The sequence below is a fragment of the Otolemur garnettii genome, unplaced genomic scaffold, assembly GCF_000181295.1.
Source record: "Otolemur garnettii isolate 467f Iridium unplaced genomic scaffold, OtoGar3 scaffold00001, whole genome shotgun sequence".
Taxonomy (NCBI): domain Eukaryota; kingdom Metazoa; phylum Chordata; class Mammalia; order Primates; family Galagidae; genus Otolemur; species Otolemur garnettii.
This window is the reverse complement of record NW_003852396.1, coordinates 26,790,412-26,813,542: the sequence shown is the minus strand read 5'-3', so window position 1 is coordinate 26,813,542 and position 23,131 is coordinate 26,790,412. Positions and strand designations below refer to the sequence as shown.

General features: G+C 44.7%; 1 protein-coding gene across 2 annotated transcripts in view; it reads right to left on the bottom strand.

Annotated features, from left to right (window-relative positions):
- MAP6 (microtubule associated protein 6) overlaps positions 1 to 23,131 on the bottom strand; it is an 81,916-nt gene that overhangs the window by 30,589 nt on the left and 28,196 nt on the right. The gene's annotated exons all lie outside the window — the stretch shown is intronic.

Sequence of the window (23,131 nt, the reverse complement as noted above, 5' to 3'; positions counted from 1 at the left end):
TTTTTGCAGTTTTTGGCTGGGGCTGGGTTTGAACCCGCCACCTCTGGTATCTGGGGCCAGTGCCCTACTCCTTTGAGCCACAGGCACTGCCCCAAATCACTTCTTGATAAAAATGGAGACTTAGAATAATGGATCACTGCCAACTATGATCATTTAAAGATTCCATTTCTCTTTTCATAAGGGAAAATATTTTATTTATTGTGTATCTAAGCTTTTACATATTATTTATTATATGTCCAAAATCCTTGAGAAATAAAATTCTTTGCCTATCCTCTTTAAAAACATTTTTTTCAAACTTTTGACTGCTTTGTGAAGGAAGAATGGAATGCTTTTAAGTATTAATGGTCTTAAATCTTCCTACAGATTTTCGTAGGTAATTTATGCATTAGGGAAACATGTCAAATCTCTGTTCAAAAATCTTGTCTACATTTGTTGTATCGAACTGTTCTTGAAGAAGGGGAAGCAGTCTCCTTCATGAACTCTGATGGACTCAGTCAGTGAACGCTGCCAGTTTCCGTAACTGTCAGGATGTAGTTGAGGAAATAGGATCTGTAAATGGAAAAGAAAAAATCACTCCCAGGCCTCTTGCAAGTGCCTTAGGAGACTTCCCTGTCCTTTTATTCATTTTTATTTATTTATTTCTTATTTTATTTTATTTTTCTGTAGGCTCCATTCTGTCTTTAATAATTCCAAAACCTTAGGAAAACATCAGAGTGACTTGGAGATTATTTAAAGAAAAATCAAGTTATCTTTAACCGAAGTTATTTCTACTATGCTATATGACTCAATACTTGACCTTGGTTAAAGTAAATTATATCTTATCCACATTATTTACTATAATTCTTTTTTATCCTAATTCAAATTGGTTGGCCAATCTCACTGATCATTAAGAGTGCTCAGCATTTCCCATTTGGGGCCACTTCCATCACTCAAATTTGGTGATTCTGCCCTAAGTTCCAATGCATGTGTGGCCCTGAGCAAACATTCCAGAAAACAGAGATAATCTAACATTATCTATTCTTACTTTCATCTAAGAAGTTCTAAATTCATTCTCTACTCACAAGGATCATAAAAGTTTTACTTTTCTTATGTAAAGATTTGGCAATACGTACAATGGCCCTCTGCTGATTTGGAAGCAATGACAGTTTAAACATACTCTGTTCGTCATATGATATAACTGTTTATTTTATTTTATTTTATTTTTTTGAGACAGAGCCTAAAGCTGTCTCCCTGGGTAGAGTGCTATGGCTTCACTGCTCACAGCAAACTCCAACTCCTGGGCTCAAGCGAGTCTCCTGTCTCAGCCTCCCAAGTAGCTGGGACCACAGGCGCCCGCCACAACGCCCGGCTATTTTTTGGTTGCAGCCATTATTGTTGTTTGGTGGGCCCAGGCTGGATTCAAACCCACCACCTTAGGTGTATGAGGCTGGTGCCTTAGCCGCTTGAGCCACAGGCGCCAAGCCTGATATAACTGTTAAAGGGGAAAAAGGAAAATCTGTATTTCTTTTCTTTCTTTTTTTGAGACAGAGTCTCACTTTGTTGCCCTCAGTAGAGTGCTGTGGTGTCATAGCTCACAGCAAACTCAAACTCTTAGACTCAAGCAATTCTCTTGCCTCAGCCTCCCAAGGAGCTGGGACTACAGGCACCTGCCACAATGCCCAGCAATTTTTAGAGATGGGGTTTTGCTTTGGCTCAGGCTGGTCTCCAACTCATGAGCTCAAGTGATCCACCCACCTCGGCCTCAAAGAGTGCCACCACGTCTGGCCTGAAAACCTATATTTCTTTTTTTTTTTTCAATACCTCACAGCAACTCCAACTCCTAGCTTAAGCGATTCTCTTATCTCAGCCTCCCAAGTAGCTGGGACTACAGGCGTCTGCCACAACACCTGGCTATTTTTTGGTTGTAGTTATTGCTGTTTGGTGGACCCGGGCTGGATTTGAACCCATCAGCTCTGGTGTATGTGGCTGGGGCCTTAGCCTCTTGAGCCACGGGTGCCAAGCCAAAACCTATATTTCTTATAGAAACTATTTTTCTTGTCTTCTCAAACTATTTTTTTCAAACCCTTTTCCACACCCTGAATCTTACAATGGTCCCACTACAAATCTGCCTTTGAGGCCTATGCTCTGATAAGAAAGTTTAGTCCCAACTGAGGAGAGTGCCCAAGTCCCAGCATTCTCAGCATAACATTATCCCTATCACCTAGAGTAAGTCAAATGTCCAAGTATCCATCCTGGGTCTAAGGAAAAGAGTTATTTATGCTTTTATAAAAAGTGGAGCTGTGTAACACATCATAAAGCCAGATGGAGCCGCATTAGGCATTTTTGCCTCTGAGAAGGAATCAGATGGAAAATTCTCTCATTTCTCCTCCTTCTCCCCACTCCTCTATGTCCAAGTATGTCCTTTTAGAGCATGGTGTGCCCTGAAAGGATCTTAGGTGTGTTTCAAAATTTTTAAAGATCATTAATTAAATTACTTCAAAAGAAGTTAAAAGTGGGTGGCACCTATGGCTCAAAGGAGTAGGGCGCTGACCCCATATGCTGGAGGTGGTGGGTTCAAGCCCAGCCCCAGCCAAAAACTGCAAAAGAAAAAAAAAAAAGAAGAAGAAGAAGTTAAAAGCACAGTCAGTATAATTCTTTTTTTTTTTTTTTATCAATATAATTTAAGTGTGCTACAGAAGTTTAACTATAGGTTCAAGTGTGCTGGGAGATAAAAAAGTTTGAAAAACACCTTTTAGAGGGTGGTGGAAGATTGCGTCCTCTGGGCCAGAAATGACTGGGTCCAGGGAGAAGCGTATGCACACGTACTTGCTTGCATATATTTCTCAGTTTCTTTTGTGTGAAAGGGAGAAAAAAGTATCACATGGAGAAAAGCAGCATTCTGATGATTTAGAATCTTTCTTCTTTGTTAATTCCCAGTAAGCACATGAACACCATGTACGATGGTTTTCTAAAATGAGGAAAGCATATACACGGACCAAAAAAAGTCAATAAATAAAGTTTGAAGCTCATTTGTTAGAAAATCAATGGAACAGAATCCTCCCTGTCTCTTGCAGAAAGATCTGATATGGGTAACAGCTGGCAATGACAAGAGTCAAGGTTCGGGGTTCTAATTGGGTAAGTGGCTCATTCTGCACACAGCTGCCATTGAAGTCTAATCATAGGTTACAAGCAGCTTTTAGGGCCTGTGTACCCAGAAAATGGTGTCTCGCACCAAGAAATCCCATATGCCTCATATGTACAGAATCATGATAACAGATAGTTAAAAATTAAGACTGTAGCTGGGCATTGTGGCAGGGACCTGTAGTCCAGCTACTTGGGAGGCTGAGGCAGGAGAATTGCTTGAGCCTAGGAGTTTGAGGTTGCTGTGAGGTAGGCTGATGCCACAGCAGTCTAGCCCAGGGTGACAGAGTGAGACCCTGTCTCAAAAAAATAAAATAAAATAAAATAAAATCACTCGCTCAAACTAGGCATCAATTCAGTCCTACACAAATTAATTTGTGCAGACTGCAAACGACAGAAAGAAAAGGGTACAAAATAAGAACATTGCCAGAGGTGCTGGATAAGAGTAGGGGTGGGTGGTGACTAGTACACTAGCAAATATACCTTAAGTAGAAACTAATAAGAGATAGATGAGAGGTCATAAGGTTACAAGAAAATCACCCCCTCCCTCATATCATGTCCCCCTCACTGTCTGGGTTTATCAGTTCATAGCCATAGGGATATCCAGTTGAGACTGAAAAGGGAAGGCTATATTTTTCTGGTTAGTAGGGTCCTCAGTGATCTATGTCACTGTTGCTGAAAGATGGATGATAGGAAATAGGAATGTTGAGGGTGTGCCCAGTGGGAGGGAGAGAGTGTTGCCTCCTTCTGGGACTCGGCGCCTGTAGCTCAGCGTCTAGGGTGCCAGCCACATACACTGGAGCTGGCAAGTTTGAACCCAGCCCAGGCCTGCCAAACAGCAATGACAATTAAAACAAAAAAAATAGCTGGGCATTGTGGTGGGCACCTGTAGTCCCAGCTACTCGGGAGGCTGAGGCAAGAGAATTGTTTAAGCCCAAGAGCTGGAGGTTGCTGTGAGCTGTGACGCCACTGCACTCTAGCAAGGGTGACAAAGTGAGACTCTGTCTCTTAGAAATGAGGTTTGTGTTTTGCACTTTCAAATTTTAAATAAATACATAACATGAAAAGATGACAATATAGATGAAATGGGCAAATTCTTAGAAAGATGCAGATCACAAAAACTTTCTCAAGAAATAGAATATCTGAATAAATCTAAGTCAAATACAGAAATTGAATTAGCAAATTAAAATCTTCACAAAAAAAGGTCCACCCCCAAATGGCTTCACTAAGAAAAAAATAAATACCATCCTAACAACCCCTTTTAGAAAACAGAGGAAAAGGTGTTTGGCACCTATGGCTTAGGTGGTTAAGGCGCCAGCCACACACACCTGAGCTGGCTGGTTCCAATCCAGCCCCGGCTGCCAAAGAACAATGACGGCTGAAACTAAAAATAGCCAGGCGTTGTGGCAGGCACCTGTGGTCCCAGCTACTTGGGAGGCAGAGGCAGGAGACTCGCTTGAGCCCAAGAGTTGGCGATTGCTGTGAGCTATGATGCCACAGCACTCTACCCAGGGTGACAGCTTGAGGCTCTGTCTCAAAAAAAAAAAAAAAAATGAAGAAAACAGAGGAAAAGGGAACACTTCCCACCTGATTTTTAAAGGCCAGTATTATCCTGACTCCCTGATAACCATGCCAGTCAAAGGCATCATAAAAAAGAAAACTACAGGCCAATATTTCTCATGAACACAAATGTGAGGACTCTTAAAATATTAGTAAATCAAATATAGCAACATATGAAAAGATTGAAACACCATGACAAATGAGGTTTATCTCAGGAGTACAAAGTTGGTTTAACATTCCAAATCATCTATGAACAGAATAGAGAGTTCATAAATGGATCTTATTTTTTTTTCTTTTTAGAGATGGAAGTCTTGCTATGTTGCCCAGGGTGGCCACAAACTTCCGGTCTTAAGTGATCTTCCTGCCTCAGCCTCCTCAGTAGGTGGGACTATAGCAAGAGATAGATTTTTGCATACAGTAGTGTGTTGAAGCTGTATGTTGGCTTATAGAGCTGATTGTTAAATTTAAAAAAATTTTATGAGCTGGGCAGTGCCTGTGGCTTAAAGGAGTAGGGCACCGTCCCCATACGCCAGAGGTGGTGGGTTCAAACCTGGCCCCAGCCAAAAACTGCAAAAAAAAAAAAAAAAAAAAAGTTTATGAGACAATTGTTAAACTATTGGTAGCTTGAAATTAGCCATGTGAGAGTATTCACGTTAGGAAATTGGCCAACACTACAAATAAGGTTCCTCCTTTGTCACCAGATTGTAGTTGTTAACATTTATCATCATACCATAGCTGGGGAAGGCTGGAGGCCCCCCAGGTCCCAGAGAGGTACTAGGTGTCACAGTCGGTGACAGATTAGAACTCAGGCCTGTCCAACTCCACATTTCAAGCTCCACGAGCTGCCCTGCAGAAGCTTGAAGCACTTTCATGAGTCTATGTCTGCAGGGCCTGCTGTTGCCTTGTTTTTTTTCTTTCCGTTTTGAGTGAGGAAACTGCTACTGTGAGATGCAACTCAAATACAGGCGAGGAAAGTGGTAAAGAGAAAGAAGCTGAAGACAGAAGCCTGCATGATGTACTGGCCATCAGCAGAAGGCCTGCGTTCCTTAAAGAGGCAAGTATCAGCTCCACACCAAGTCTCTGCCTCAGTCTTCTGGCTCACATTCCACTGGGCAGTAAACTCGCCAAACATCTTGCACAGAGAGCGTGCTCAGCCAACATTTGAAATATTATTTCATGCCTCTGAGCCTCTGCTGGCTATTCTGCTCAGTAAGCAGTGAGGACGCATCCTTGAGAAATGCAAAGATAAGAACTGGCCTTTAAGAATGTTGTGCCAACCGGGGCCTTGCCAGGGACAACAGTGACACTGGGGTCTGACAGAGCAAACCCCTGGGAGTTCAAGGGCCTTGCGGAGAAACCCAGGTAGGGGTTTTCAGGCAAAACAGGAGTGGCACAGATATTCCGGTAATTATTCTCTTCTCTGAGCTTTCCAGAACTATTCTTAGGAAGAAGATCACCTCCACAAACTTGTCAACACAGCCTCAGTGCCTGGTGTTGTCAGTAGACACCTTTTCCAGGCATGCTGGAATGGCAAGTCCCAGCTGGCCATGTCACAAGCATTCAGCTGAGCAAACAAAGCCCTTCAAAACTCCTAGTCTTTGGGGGAAGCAATTAATATTTCAAAGGAAGACTCCTTCACATCAGCGTCCTGCATTCTTTATCGGTCAGCTGTGCAGGCCATGAAGGTAGCATCCTGAGACTGAGGGGATAGGAGAGGAGTGGACATGGGGGCCCACAGTGTTCCACATGCTTTACAAAAACACGTCTTTGCCCTTAATCCCCACAGCAATGCCATAAGGTGAGGATTTCCCTCTGTTCTAATAAATGAAAAAACTTAGCCTCAGAGACATGAGTGATTTGCTCAAGGGCAAGTAGTTAGCAAACAGGAGGCCTAGAAATCAAATTCAAGAGTTAATGACCAACTGCAGATCTAACATTTTCCTATTATTCTACATAATTTTCTGAATAGAAAACATAACACAAAACAAAAAAAACCTCCACATTTTTTTTCTTATTTAAATATCAAAATAAAATACATGCACAAATTACACTACCAGAAGAGAGGCGCAATTCTGGCCATGGTGGAAGAAACGCTTGGCCTGATTAAATGACTTCTGCTAATTCCACATCTGGGAGATCAAAGCCAGACTCCTCACCCAGACGTCAGTTCCAGTCCAGCAACAGCCCACTTCTGTGGGCCCACAGCCTCCCACTCTAATCCCCTGAGCTGCTTATCCTCAACACTGCACGCCCATGGTCTTTGCTTATGTCATTCCCTCTTTCTAGAATGCTCTCCCAGTCCCCATGCTCTTTGCTTGCTCCACTCAAATGTCACCTCTGTGAGCCATTGAGAACTCCCACCACTTTCCCACACTACATCCCCTCTGCTATATCCTCCTTGAGGACAGGAGCTGCATCTGTCTCCAGAGCTCACCCAGGGCCAGCACAGAGCAGACACTCAGTAGAGGCTTGCTGAGTGGGCCTAAAGGCATGACAGTGACAGAGTAGCGGAGCTGGACAGCCACCAGCAGTCTCTCCCTTTATCCCATAGCTGAGTTTTATGAAGGGCGATGAAGGCAACCTGGTGGCAAGGTGAGATGGGGCCATGCACTGGAGCTTGGTCTTGATTTGGGAAGTAGCAGGAGCCACTTAAGACCTGGGAGCAGAGAAGTGACAGGACAATGTGGCTTGAGAGGTACTTTGGGTGACTCAGGCCATTTGAGGACAATGAGAGCCTGGGGATAGGGAAAGACCAGAGGCTGCAGATACATGTATGTTTTATTTAATGATGACTGGATTATAAACTTAGTGTCAACTCTGCTAACACATTATTTAATTCATTTATTAAATGCTTGTAGCAATTACAAGATGGTTACTCTTTGCTGAGGCCCTGCTGTGTACCAGGTACTTGGTGTACACTACTTAATTTAGTCCTCAGAGCTACCTTTCAAAATGAACACTATTACTTTCCATTTCATGGATGAAGAAACTAAGCGCACAGAGGTGAAATTACTTGTCTATGACCTCAGAGAGACTATGATCGGAGGACGGCTGTAGCACATGGGGAGAAAAGATAAGGAGCTCACAGTCCAGTGAGGGGTAGAGGAGAAAAATTAATGATTTGAGTCTGTGTCTTGGGAGGTGCTATACCCCAGAGAAATGTAGCAGCTGAAAAGGCCCAAAGTGAGGCCTCTGATCGCTGGCACGGGGTGAGGAATGAAGTCTTATTGTGATGGGTGACAGAAAAAAATGCATTACAAGTTGAAAACAGGCCTACCATCCTATTACTTATCTTTTCTCCTTTTGGCGCAAAGTCAAACTGTGTAAAACCTAAAAGTAACAACCAAAATCAGAGAAAAATATGAAGAGCATCGCTGCATGAGATTCAAACCTCCATCTTCATGGTTCTAATCATTCAGCACAGAAGAGCCTGCATATGGTTTCCAAACAATGGGATTAGCTTCTGCCTCAGGAAATTCTGTGCCATTAGGGAAGCCTCAGGGGCCCTGGGAGAGAGATGGTTGATGGTCTAAGCACCAGCTGGCCCCACACAGGCCCACCACTTAATTAGGTTCCTGGGAAGGACAGTGTTCAGAGATAAGCCAATTAGAGGGAGTGCAGAGGCAAGGTGCTGGGTGCTGGCCGGTGGGGGGGGAGAGCCTGCAGGAAAGGCCCCGCTCTGCGTGTGCAGCTGCGCTGGCATGCACCTCCGTATTTGTGTGTGTCGTCTGGCCAAACAGTGAAAGGAGGGAGGGTTGGTAACAAAAGGACATGAAAATAAGCGGTCCTTCCCAGTAAGAAATAGATTTGTTTGGGGATTAATCATGGTAATGATGCTGATCATGAACATACCTGACATACAGACAAACTTCTAGTGCCAGGAACTAACTGCAGCAGGTACGTTTATGCATTATTAGAGACCCTGCGAGGCGGGCTCTATTATTATCATTCCCATTTTATAGATGGGGAAACAGGGGCCAATGGGGTTAAATGTCTCGATCTTGGATGGCAATAAGTGGAGATTCTGGGATTAAACAAGAAAAATGCAATTACTAGCCATGTGCCAGGGATGAAATGGAAGATTCAGCTGAGGCACTAAGGTTATACCATGTTCCAAAGTGAGACACAAGATCGCAATGCAGGATTTCCAAAGGAAAGACTGAGTATGGCAGAGGGAGAGGCACTGCTGGGAGCTCGGTGCGCCATGAAGGGCCACTTCCCCTTCAACTGAAATCAAGAGAGAGGCTCAGGGAGACCAGACCTTGGGGGTCGTGGGGGGCCAATAGCTGACTCATCTAAGAAATCTGCAGGGTCAGAAGGCGGCTGGCTAGCCAACCCTGCAGCAGAGTGAGGGTCAAATCACTATGTTGGGGGTGACTCGTACTCTCTGTTAGGGCAGAGAATGCAGGAATAGTTTCCCTGGACCTGACGGGGTCAAGAGGGCTAACTCAAGTGGCAAGCAGATCTTAGCAGAAAGAAGCAGGAGGGCCTGCAGGATGCTCAGGGTGAGGTAGGAGTGTGGGACCAGCCAGAGGGATGCACATTTATCAAGGGGACCAGTGGGGTGAGATCTTCAGAAACAGGTGGGGGCCTCTGAAGAACGCAGCAAAGTGCCTGCCTGAGACACCTGCTGGCTGAAAGCACCGATCACCGAGCTCTCCTGCTCCCTTCATCTCCCTGCTCTTGCCTCCGAACGCCAACCCTGGAAAGGGTGGAAGCGAGGGAAAGAGAGTAGGATGGGCGTAGGAGTCCCATGCAGGCGTCTCCTCTGAAGCACGCTAGAGCAGCTAGAGAGAGAAAAGAATAAACTTTAAATAGACTGTTTTGACTATTACATGTACATGGCGCTGGATATTTTAAGGACTGGAGGACTTTTATTTATTGACATTTGCCAATTTGTGAGACTTGTCCATACCTTGTACAAATTACAAGACTTGTCCAAAATTTCCTGCAAGGGTAGGGGAAGAATTTTCCCCATGGAATAAATTTGAAGAGAGAGTGGGAGACAAAACTAAAGCACTTTGTAATTATGCCCTGTTACCTTTGTATAACATAAAGTTATATTTACAATCAATGAAAACTTACTGTGTGCCAGAAGCTTTAATGATGCATTTGACTGCTTACCCTAACTGAACCAACTCGACAGATTAGAACATGAAGACTCAGAAAGGTGAAGTGACCTGCCTGTGTTACCAGCATTCAGCTGAGCAAACAAAGCCCTTCAAAACTCCTAGTCTTTGAGGGAAGCAATTAATATTTCAAAGGAAGCTTCCTTCTCATCAGGGTCCTGCATTCTTTATGTGTCAGCTGTGCAGGCCATCAAGGTAGCATCCTGAGACTGAGGCGATAGGAGTGGATGTCGGGGCCCAGTGTGCCACATGCTTCACAAAAAAACATGTCCTTGCCCTTAATCCCCACAGCAATGCCATAAGGTGAGGACTCCTTCCTTCCCTCATCTGTCATAGAGCAGGTAAGTGGCAGGGCAAACCCTTAAGGACAACAAGCTGGGACTTTCTTTTTGCCTGTTTGAGACTCCAGCAACCTGTGCCAACAAAAGTGGTTCCCAGGATGAGAACTTTTTTGATATCCTTAATACATTTTTTTCTGAATTAATTCTGCTATCATGTACTTAATAAAGATTCCATTACCAAGGGCAAAATACTTTACTTTAGGGCACTGTGGCTCACACTTGTAATCCTAGCATTCTGGGAAGCTGAGGGGGGCAGAGTTCACAAGTTCAAGACCAAGCTGAGCCAGAGCAACACTCTAAAATAGCCAGGAGTTGTGGCAGATGCCTGTAGTGCCAGCTACTTAGGAGGCTGAGGTAAGAGGATCACTTAAGCCCAAGAGTTTGAGGTTGCTGTGAGCTGTGATGCCATAGCACTCTGCCGAGAGTAACAAAGTGAAGCTCTGTCACAAAAAAGAAAAAAATGTTTTGCTCTAAATACGTACGGACACAAAATGTATTCCATTGTTTTGAGACCAAAAGGATTGGGAAAGGCTTATCCCACCACGGCCATCGCTTGATTCTTTGTCAGAGGGTTAGTGTAAACTGGGGTAGTCATACCAAACAACTTCATCTACATCTATAACAGGTACACTGATGGTGTTGTTTGGAGGGAACTGTCATTAAATGAGAGTGAGGGCATAATGGGGAGGGAAGTGTCAGCTGAGGGGGGAAAGTGGGGAGAGAGAGAAGGAAAAGGCAACGCAACTATGTCTTGTTGACATAGGAGCAGAAGTCTCAGTTCCTGTTCACGAGTCACACACTGAATTCAATCTCTCCTGTTATCCAAAGCAATGAGCTATCTAGGCCAAGCTCAAGACTGGGTCCTATGTTAGAGAAGAAAGCTTGAGAAAAGCACACAATTGGATTTCAAATCTGTGTACAGAGTGACGCAGCATGCGTGTGCACTGCATAGCCATCATCAACTCCATCATCATTACCATTGTTTGGGGTCATGTGACTGAGCCTTCTGTCTCTACGCTCTCCCTGAAATCCATCTGCCAGGACCTGACTCCCGGCTTGAACTCCTCCCACCTTCACTGATGAATTCTAGTGTCTTTGTCTGGTTTTGGTATCAGGGTAATTAATACCTTAGAGAATGAGTTGTGAAATGACCTCTCCTTTTCTATTTTTTGGAAGAGTTTGTGACATATTGGTATTAATTTTTCTTGAATGTTTGGTAGAAATCACCCACTTATTAATTTTCATAGCCCACTGCACACAGTTGATGCTCATTAAGTTGACATGAATCTGTTTCTATAATTTTGTATCTTTTAAAATCTTTTCTGGAGTGTTAATGTCTAATATAATTTTGTATCTTATCTGATATAATTTATCATGAATATTTTATTTAAAATTTTTTTTTTAGAGACAGAGTCTTACTTCATCACCCTTGGTAGATAGCAAGGTTGCTCAGAGCAACCTCCAATTCCTGGGCTTAGGCGATTCTCTTGCCTCAGCCTCCCGAGTAGCTGGGACTACAGGTACCCGCCACAACACCTGGCTATTTTTTTGTTGCAGTTTGGCTGGGGTCAGGTTCGAACCCGCCACCCTCAGTATATGGGGCCAGTACCCTACTCACTGAGCCACAGGCACTGCCCTATTCTACTTAAATTTTTAAAAGAGGTTTTTATTGGGCCAGGTGCAGTGGCTTATGCCTATAATCTTAGCACTCTGGGAGGCCTAGGATTGGATTGTCTTGATTCACAAGTTCAAGACCAGCCTGAGCCAGAGTGAGACCTTGTCTCTAAAAATAGCCAGGCATTGTGGCAGGCATCTATAGCCCCAGCTACTTGGGAGGCTGAGGGAAGAGAATCACTTGAGCCCAAGGGTTGGAGGTTGCTGTGAGCTATGACACCATGGCACTCTAGCAAGGGTGACAAAGTGAGATTCTGTCTCAAAAAAAGGTGGGGGGGGGTTTATTTGATATATCACAGAATATAATAGAAGTCCAGACTATAAGCCAAATTTCAGACTATTTGTATCAGGACTTGAATTTTATAGTTGCGAACTACTAGTCAGTCCTAAAAATAAATTCCTTCAAATTTCTCTGGGTGCCAGGTAAAATTCATTCAACTAAGCCCTACACTGAGTTCCACCTTCCTAGCTGTACCCTTTCTAAACTCAATCAAAAGACTCCATAACTAGGTTTTAAGTACAAAATGCTTAACTTACATAGGCTTCCAAAAAAAAAAGACAGTGATTTTAAAGGCTGGGTGTGGTGGCTTACATCTGTAATCCTAGCACTCTGGGAGGCCGATGCAGGTGGACCTCCTGAGCTCAGGAGTTCAAGACCAGCCTGAGCAAGAGTGAGATCCTGTCTCTAAAAATAGCCGAGGGTTTGTGGTGAGTGCCTGTAGTCCCAGCTACTCAGGGTGCTGAGGCAAGAGGATTGCTAGAGCCCAAGAGTTTGAGGTAGCTGTATTAGCTAACAAAACTCAGACACGAAAAAGGAAGAAAAAGAGACAGATTCAAAGGTGAACAGATTAGCACATGCTTCCTTCTGAATACAAACCTCAGCAAGAGACTAGTGGAATTCACTCAAAGGAGAGCATGCTTACAACTTTAGGTGCTTTGATACGCAGTAGTACTTCCATAGTTGACCTCGTGCCTGCACTGACCATCTGCTTACGTTGACCTATTTTTTTTTTTTTTTTTTTTTTTGCAGTTTTTGGCCAGGGCTGGGCTTGAACCCACCACCTCTAGCATATGGGGCTGGCGCCTCACTCCCTTGAGCCACAGGTGCCACCCATGTTGACTTAATTTTTATAATCCAGCCATGCACCACATGTACATACCAGTACAGAGGCCTCGTTCCTTATGTTGGCCATCTCTGTATGTTGGCCAGTTTGTTACAGTGCCTTGGGTGGTCAACTTACAGAGGTTCTACCACATTTAGTGGGAGAAAGGAGGAAATATCAAGTTCAAGTCTAAAAGGAAATCAATAAAAAGTGATCATTTCTGGCTCGGCCACTGTAGCTCAGGGGCTAGGGCGCCAGCCACATACACCAGAGCTGGTGGGTTCAAATCCAGCCCGGGCCTGCCAAACAATGACAACTACAATTAAAAAAAAAATAATCAGGGGTTGTGGCAGGCACCTGTAGTCCCAGCTACTTCGGAGGCTGAGGCAAGAGAATCACTTAAGCCCAAGAGTTTGAGGTTGCTGTGAGCTATGATGCCATGGCACTCTACCCAGGGTGACAGCTTGAGACTCTGTCTCAAAAAAAAAAAGTGATCATTTCTGGTGTCCCAGGAAATAGGGATTGGGTGTCCAATTATGTTACTTAGATGGAATGATACAGTTTCATCCAAATACCACCTGTGAGGGTATTTCTGATCTATTTTGCTGGAATGGACATCAAATGTGTGTCCGTGAGCAATATATAGACATCCCTTACTTTACATCCATTAATTTAATAAACAAAGAGTCTAAAATGATGAATCTCTGGCTCAGCGCCTATAGCTCAAGCGGCTAAGGTGCCAGCCACATACACCAAGCTGTCTGGTTCGAATCTAGCCTGGGCCTGCCAAATAACAATGACAACTACAACCAAAAAATAGCCAGGCATTATGGCAGGCACCTGTGGTCTCAGCTACTTGGGAGCTGAGGCAAGAGAATCGCTTAAGCCCAGGAGTTGGAGGTTGCTGTGAGCTGTGACGCCATGGCACTCTACCCAGCTTGAGACTCTATCTCAAAAAATAAATAAATAAACAAAATTATGAGTCTCTTATTAAATTATCCATTTCCTACTACAGATCCATAAAATTGGGGGCAAATCACTTTACCTCCCTGAGCCTCCTTATTTAATCCTCACTTCAACTCTATATGACAGGCGTCCTCAAACTACGGCCCACAGGCCACATGCAGCCCGCATAGGACATTTATCTGGCCCGCCAGGTGTTTTTGCCGCTGCTGCCTGTCCTGCTTAGCAGCCAAATTGTCCTGGGGCCTGCAGTCCGGCCCTCCAACGGTCTGAGGGACAGTGAACTGGCCCCCTGTTTAAAAAGTTTAAGGACCCCTGTTATAAGCTTTATTCTATTTCCAGGAAAACGGGGTACAAAGGGTGCCTTACCCAACCCAATGTCACCTGGATAGCAAACTGGTGGCAGAACAGACGCCAGGGTGGGCTTCCTCTGGGTTCTTAGCCATTCCAACACTGGGGGCGCCTCTGAGAACACCAAGTTAGGGGGGCAATATATCTTTTTCAGATGCTTTCCTGGGTTTTTCCATGTCCAGCTCTCTGAGATTATAATCCACCAGAGAGAAGATTAAAGGTCTACGCAATTCTATTCTCTGTAATTCTTGTGCAAAAGTGTGCAAAGAAATGTCTCTGAAGAACAGTGACAAGTGGGCTGCATGAACTGCTTTGTATGCTTCCTTCCCTTTTTTTAACAGAATAAATATCCCTCAGTTACCACCACGTCTACATTTCATGATCCTATGATCTACTGATTTCTAACTGTCTACTAATCAAAGAAGATAGAACCAATGACTTAAGTATAAGGGGTTTCCCTAACTTCAGATAAAGTTCAGGGCTCTGCTGACTAGGAAAGAGCAAGGAAAGAGTGGGAAGAAGCAATTAGAACCAACCTGGATTGTTAAGACTGGGTAACGTTGTGGAAATTAGAGTCATCCAGCCATCTAACCAGCAAGCAACTCCTAGAAGCCTAGATTTTAGAGCTGGTAGACAACCTAGAGATAATTTACTGAACTCTTCAGACGTGAAAGATTTGGATCTTTTTAGAGAAACACAAATCAATTAAGAGAGTGTTGACACTTCAAAATATTGTGCAGAAAATCTTCTTTCTCTTTTAATGAGTGTTTAAAAGCCATTACAACCGTATATGTTTGCAATCTGGTAGCTATAAAGAGATGCCCTTTCATTATTCTTTCATTGAGCTTTCTCCCACCAAATTACTAATGAGATAATTACCAACATAATAATTATTGTCTAATTACCAGGGGAGTGCGGAGGGGAATGTAGAGCAAAGCACACAGCCAGGATTTCGGTTCTTCCATCAGAGATCTTATAATAATCTCTGTGAAGCCATGATTGCATTAATGTACACAGCTATGGTTTAATAAAAAAAAAAAAGAAGAAGAAGAAAAGAAAAATCATCTCTGTGAAAATCAGTAAACTCAAAGTTTATCACTTCATAAACTGGGAGCGACATCATCAGAGTACTCTAAAAGAAATGAGTTAGGAGGGGAAAAAGCAGCCTTTCCCTCCCCTGGGGACTCAGACAGTCTGTCTGGGAAATAAGGGCTCTCTAAGCAGAGCGGAGTGGCCTTATCTGTCACACCTCACTCCCTGTGAAGCCTTGGGTGAATGACTATGTCTGAGCTTAAAGTGAAATGGGAAAAATGTACCTGCTGGGTTTGCTGTGAGGATCGAAAACATCGACACCAAGGTAGAGCAAGTGGCATCTGGTGCTGACTCAGTGGCAGTCTCCGTAATTCCCTTCCCTCACCACCAGGTCAGGTGGCCTCTGTTGGCTGAAAGCCCAATTAGGCAAGGCCAATAAGCTTGGCAATTTTTCAATAACTTTTACCCATTTATTTTCTTGTGAAACTGCCAAAGTCACTTTCAGTTAGTCTGTCAGTTCATATTTTTCAAAATTTGAGGTAAAAATAGAAACCCATGGGGATAAATAGGATTTTGAAATTACAAAGCTGTGTCAGTGGCCAAGCTGTGATTTGAGGCTTCTGGCAGATTGAGGACTTGGTTCCTTGGCTTTTTCATCCCTGTCCGAGCTGAGCCATATCAGAACATCTGTAAGGTTAGCCTCCCCTTGCAGCTGGCCTAAGACAGCCAGAGCAGCAGGAGGCAGGGCTCTGGGGAGGCAGCTCTATTGTTGCCTGTGTGTTTAACATCAGCTCAGCTGTTGCTACGTTAGGCCAGGCAACCCAAACCTAGATCTTGTTTAAGAAGCCGAGGTGTATAAGATACTGAAGTGCATAAAGGGTATGGTGGTAATAAGTACATAAACACCCCTTTAAGTAGTGTAGTGTTTAACCCTTTAGATTCTAGAATGCACCTAGCATAGTTTTCTCTATGCTGGTCTCCAAAGTTTATATTCCTCAGAATAATCCAGGGTGCTCAGCGCCCGTAGCTCAGTGGTTAGGGCGCCGGCCACATACGCCGGGGCTGGCAGGTTTGAACCTGGCCTGGGCCTGCTAAACAACAATAACAACTGCAACCAAAACTAGCTGGGTTAGCTGGGTGTTGTGGCAGACGCCAGTAGTCTCAGCTACTTGGGAGGCTGAGGCAAGAGAATCGCTTAAGCCCAAGAGTTTGAGGTTGCTGTGAGCCGTGACACCACAGTACAACATAGTAAGACTCTATCTCCAAAAGAAAAAGAATAACCTAGGGTGGGAGTGGTGAGGTACTTGTCAAAATGTAGATTCCTGGGTCCCACCCTCCATAGACTCTACCAGGCGTCCTCAAACTAGGGCCTGCGGGCCACATGCGGCCCACCTAAAACAATTATCTGGCCTGCTGGTTGTTTTTGCTGCCGCTGCCTGTCCTGCTTAGCAGCCAACTCATCCCAGGGCCCGCAGTCCAGCCCTCCAATGGTCTGAGGGACAGTGAACTGGCCTCCTGTTTAAAAAGTTTGAGGACCCCTGCTAGTCTAGGCCCTGGGAAGTAGCACTTCAAACAAGCACTCCAGGTGATTCTGATGCAGGTCCACGGACCGTGCATATTAAGAGAAACACTGAGATATTTACTTGATTTGCCCAACAACCTTGGGATATGAACAGAATAAACATGGTTCAGAGGGTTTAAGTAATCTGCCCAGGGTACACAACTTGCCAGTGAGTAGTGGAGCTGAGCTCCTTGCCCTGGCCTGCCCTGATGAAAAGCCACTTCTTTCATTAAGCCTGTGCCAGAACAAGGAATTCTTGAAAGACTCTCTTCCTCTCAACACTCAAAGTATGCTTCTCTTTGTTTCTTACAGCTTTCCTCTTTATACAATGCTAACAGCAAACACCTGCCTTGCCTCTGTGTTAAATGATGTTTTGACATCTGGTGTCTTACTGATCCTCCTGGGAAAATGCCCCCATCACCACCCCAGGGCTAGCCACCTCCTACGGACAGTGAAGGACTTGCCTGCGAGGGTCCTTTCATATGCGAACCAACCAATTCAATGCCCCTTCCCCAACTACTACCCTTTTTCAGGCTCTCACTGGGCCACTGTTCCCTTGCCCTTATCACCCCAGGGCCAGATACCAGACAACTGTGGACAGACTGTATCCTCCGAGAGTCCACCCAAACCATTCAGACTAGCAATCCTAAACCTGTTCAGCCTGCCTTACCCATTCCTTACTGTAAGAGCAGAGTAAAGCCTCCTGCCCACATTTCCCCCTCATCCCTCTGCTTCCTGATCCCTCGGGCCCTGAGTGGTACTCAACTTGGAAACAAACAATCTTTGGTTTTCTTTTCTCTTCCATTCTTTACTTTTCCTTCCTTTCCCCCTTCCCTTTCCCTTCCTTTCTTTTCCCTTTCTTAGAGTTTCCCAGTGGTGCTCAGATTGGCATTGAACTCCTGAACTCAAGAGGCACGAGCCACCACACCCAGCCAAACAGTCTACTCCTTGGCAGTTGTCTCCTGATCTGTTGGCATCACCATATATCAACAAAAATGAAACCTACACTTTAAAATGGCCTCCCATACTAAACAAGAAGCAACCTGAGGACAAACTCTTTTTCGAACAGCTCTTAGATTAACTCAGGGTTTCACTCACTGCAGGTATTAAAAAAAAATGGTTGAATTAATTTTAAAAGTTAGTCAAGAAGTTTAGGTGAAGCCTTCTCTAAGTGATTTTGTTCACTTTGGGGGTTAGTTTTGTTTTGTTTTCTTGAGACAGGGTCTTGCTTCTGCCCAGGCTGGTTTCAAACTCCTGGCCTCAAAGAGGCCTAGGCCTCCCAAAATGCTAGGATTAGGCATGAGCCACAGTCTGTAGCCTGAGATTAGAATTTTATTTTTATTCTTATCATTATCATTTTTTTTTTTTTTTTTTTGGAGACAGAGTTTCACTTTGTGGCCCTTGGTAGAGTGCCATGGCATCATAGCTCATAGCAACTTCAAACTCTTGGGCTCAAGCGATCCTCTTGCCTCAGCCTCCCGAGTAGCTGGAACTAAAGGTGTCGGCCACAACACCCAGCTATTTATTTATTTTTAGAGACGAGGTTTTGCTCTGGCTCATGCTGGTCTCCAACCTGTGAGCTCAGTCTATCCACCTGCCTCAGCCTCCCAGAGTGCTAGGATTACAGGTGTGAGCCACGGTACCCACCCAGATTAGAATTTTAAGTCAGTGTTCAAGCTGCTCCTAAATTTGTATGTTGTTTTTCTCAAGCAAAAATGTAAAAGTGAATGGCAGACCACATGGAGTGACTGAGTTATCACAGGCTCCTTTGAACTCTGGAAGAAAAGTAGTCACTGGCACCAAGTTGAAAAGGTCACAGTTCCCGCTTTTCAGTGTGCCCTGGAAACAGACTGAATTGACTCATAAAGAAACCTTTAAAAGTATAGAAACACATCCAGTAATCTAAACCCAGCCATTTACAGTGTCTTGAATGGGCTGGCTTTGTAGTATTTCTGTGCGATGGGCTATGAAAGATGTTATCAGGCCAAACAAAGAACAGGAGCCCCTAAGGTGGCCTGATGGGGCCCAGATTTGCCCAGTGCTCTGCGGAGCCATCCTCACTCCTCTGCTCCCTGTAGCCTGTCAGGTGGCTCTCCTGGTGGCTGTTGTCACTCCCATGCAGTGTCCTGCTCAACATCATACAGAACTAGATGAATCGATCAGAAAAAGAACTAATCCAGCCATGAATTAATCTAAGAAACATTCTGCTTGAAATGGCTTCTTGCTCTCTCACAGAATTCCCATTTTCCTCTCAAACATGAGTGGTTGCCTGGGTCCATTGGGGTGCTCTTCACCAACACCCCTGTTACCCTGCCCCCATGCTCTTGGAGTCACAGGAACAATGAGAAATGACCCTCTATTATGTCACATTCCAGAACCAATACAGCATTTTAAATCTTAATGCTCTTTCAAAAATATCTAAGGCAGCAGTTCTCAACCTGTGGGTCTCTACCCCTTTTTAACAATGCATTATGAAGGTTGAGAATCACTGATCTAAGGAATGGCTCAGCGCTGTAGCTCCGTGGTTGGGGTGCCGGCCACATGCACTGGAGCTGGCGGGTTCGAACCCGGTGTCTCTGCACCCTGCCTGCTAAAACAACAACAACTACAACAAAAAATGGCTGGGCCTTGTGGTGGGCACCTGTAGTCCCAGTTACTTGGGAGACTGAAGCCAGAGAATTGCTTAGGCCCAGGAGTCTGGGGTTGCTGTGAGCTGTGACGTCACGGCACTCTACCCAGGGTGACTTAGTGGGACTCTGTCAAAAAAAAAAAAAAAAAAACCTAAGGAAAACAACTGTCCTCTCCTTTCTCCCTGTTGGAAGTGGTTTTTTTTTCTTGTCTGGGGCTGGGTTTGAACCCGCCACCTCTGGCATATGGGGCTGGCACCCTACTCCTTTGAGCCACAGACACCGCCCAGAAGTGTTTTTTCCTTTCTGCCCAAGGCTTTATCAAAGCTGCTTAAATACACAAGAAATACCCTGTTCAAAAACTGGTGAAATGACTAAACTGGGTGCCTCTGGCTAAGACTCTACAGTAGCGTTCACTTAGAAATATCCATTTTGGACCAAATTGTCATTTTGGCCTCAACCATTAGCTTTTGACCAGGCTGATATGGGGTGCAAATGCAAGAGCCACCTCACTCAAAGCTAAACGTCTGACTCAAACGAACTTTTCAGAAAGAAGAATGTAGAATTGGAAAGGCATCATTTAAGATTCCTAGAAAATATGTGTAGAAAAAAGGATGAACCAAAAAAGTTAAAGCATCAGCTTATGACTGCTGGGGTTTGAGGTAATTACAATTTTCTTTTTAAAATATAAACAAAAGTTTTCTTCTTTTCCTTCTCTATTTACCAAATATCCTATTAAGGGAGGGAGGAAGAAGGGAAGGAGGGTATGGGGGGCGGGAGAGAGATTGCGAGAGAGACCACTAAATTACCCTTCAAATTGCTTGAAGTGATCCTCCTGGGCGCAGCTGTGCAGTCATTAGAGTTGTCTGGGGGTTTCCTGTGGGGGCCCAAACGCTAGCTTGGCTGTACCCAGGCCCCACCCTGGCTCTCACAGCTGACTGCCTCCCACTCCATTGAACACACATGAGTCTGTCACTTTCAGTTCCACTTGATTTCCATTCTCCCCTCTGGCTGACAGCCAGGAGTCCTCTTGGCAACCTCCACACTGGTTCCCATGGATACCCTCCACTCCCAGACAAGCGGCTCCTAGAGCAGATGGTTGCTGGCACTGGGGCGGGGAATAGGCCGAGGGGACATCTGAGTTATCTAGCACCCTGTGTCTTTCTGTTCACTCCTTGCCCCAACACACACACAAACACACACGCGCGTGCGCGCGCATGCACACGCACAACCACACATCTTTCCCTAGATCGTGCTTAGTTCTGGCCTTGAAAAAGGAACTCATGCTGTTTCAAATATCACAAATACTACAACAATCGCTTTCGGTCTGCTGTATCTTAGGGTGGAAACGACAGGTGATGACGAGCTACTGCACAGCTCTGAGGTCAGTGAGTCACGCTGCCAGAATGACATTGGCTGTGCTGGGACCATTGACACCATGCATTTTGCTGATTTTCTAGGTATAAGAAAAGGATGGAGTAAATGTTCATAATGCAGGCTGAGCTTTAGAATGGGTTGTATCTGTTACATTGTGAACAGCATAGAAAACCGAGGAACTGTTTCTTCATTATTAAAAAACTATGATTTGATTGACAAAGAAGTCCACAACACTGACTTAGGAGTGAAGGTCGGGTGTGGGTCTTCATTCACCTTCACTGCATCTCTCTCACCTTCTCCTGAATATACACAAAATATCAGTCTATATTCATTTCAGGGCCGCTGGTCTTGGTCTCAGAAGCAAGATGATGACAAGAACATCCCCTTGCTCGCTGTCTGACAAGTGTCTCAACACGACACACATGTCGTGCTCTTGCTGTGGCCCTAAGGCCTTCTCCCTTCGGGAGTCGACCTGTGGCAAATGTTGCTATCCTGCCAAGCCCAGGAGAAGGTATAACTGGAATGGCCAAGTGAAAAGCTGAAATGGAGCCGGTCAAATGAGGCATGTACGAAGCATACACCACAGACGCGGGCATAGATTCCAAAAGGGACAGACCTAGACCCAAGAGGGCAGCTGTTGCGGCATTTGGTTCACCTCAAGGATTTCAACAATGAGTCAGTCACACAACACATCTTCTGGCTTAAAAAACAAAGTCCTGTCGGAACTATACCTCTTTGTCAATACTGTGAGTGACCTCCTTGCTGGATCAAGTAGTAATCCAATCTGTATTTGTGGTCTATTTGTGACACTATTGTTGGCAATGGAAATATAAAAACCGATGGTGAACTTTGTAAGAAATAGAAAGTCACTCTGAAGTTACAGGTTTTCGGAATTTACCATAAACAGCGCCATATTTGGTTATGATTTGTAAATTGTGTGTTCACACCCTACTTCCCTAAAATTTATTATTATGCACATAAATATTTTTTCTTGGATAGCTGGTTGTTAAACATTTGCCCACACGCCAATGCAGATGTCCCTTTGTGTTTTACAGCAGCCAATCTCACTTGTTTTGCACATTTATAAGCCTCCACTATAAATCCCTGATTTAAATACTTCTCTCTTCATGCAGAATGAAGCCTTCTTGACAGCAGGGACCCCGGACTTTCTAAGCTTCACAGTGATTCATAAGGAGCTTGGCACAGAGGAAGACCTTAGTAAGTGTGGAAGGTAAACCTCACTTCATCTAAGAAGTCTTCCCTGACACCCACAGTTGACAGAACTGGCCACTTCCGTGCCTCCACAGCGAGTTCCACGTACCTCACCAGTACATCCTGGCAGTCCCAGAAACAGAGCTCAGAGAATGCCCTTAACTACATATACCACACAAAGTAATAATAATAAATGCTAACAAGTCCTGAGTACATGGTATGTGCTAGGCACTGTACTAAGTGCTCTACGTGCCTTAGCTCATTTAATCCCCACACCTGTGTTATGATTATTCTCATTTTTTTTTTTTTTTTTGAGATGGAGCCTCAAGCTATCCCCCTGGGTAGAGTGCCATGGCATCACGCTCACAGCAACCTCCAACTCCTGGGCTCAAGCGAGTCTCCTGCCTCAGCCTCCCAAGTAGCTGGGACTACAGGCGCCCGCCACAGCGCCGGCCATTTTTTGGTTCCAGCCATCATTGTTGTTTGGCGGGCCCGGGCTGGGGATTCGAACCCGCCACCTTAGGTGTATGTGGCTGGCGCCTTAGCTGCTTGAGCCACAGGCACCGAGCCGATTATTCTCATTTTATAGATGAGGAATGTGAGGCCAGAGAAGTTAGTTAAACAGTCTGTGCAAAGTGAAGGAGGAGAGCTGGGATTAGAACCCAGGTCGTCCAGCTCCAGTCCTCAGTGAATGAATGAGGGGATAGATGAATGATTTGAAAAATAGCTCCCCTCGTCGGCAGCTTCTGGTTCTATACATACCAATTTGTATTTTCAACCCCTTAGAAAACAATAATCTGATTCTTAAAGGTGCATGATTATAGTCTTGTTTTCACTCTCCAAGCTCCTTCTCCAGGATTTGAGACAGGCAGAATTTTGTCTTCCCCAGGCTTTTCTTCCAGCCTGCTCTGGGAGTCCTGGGCATGGGTTCCAAGACCCCCGTGTCCTTTAGTTTCCGACTGATGGTCTTGGCAAAGACTCTTCCCAGCGCCTGACTTTGCAGCAGTGTACAAATCACTACTACAAAGGGGCAGCATGGTAAGGTATTCAACCTCTCTGAGCCTCTGATAACAATACCTAT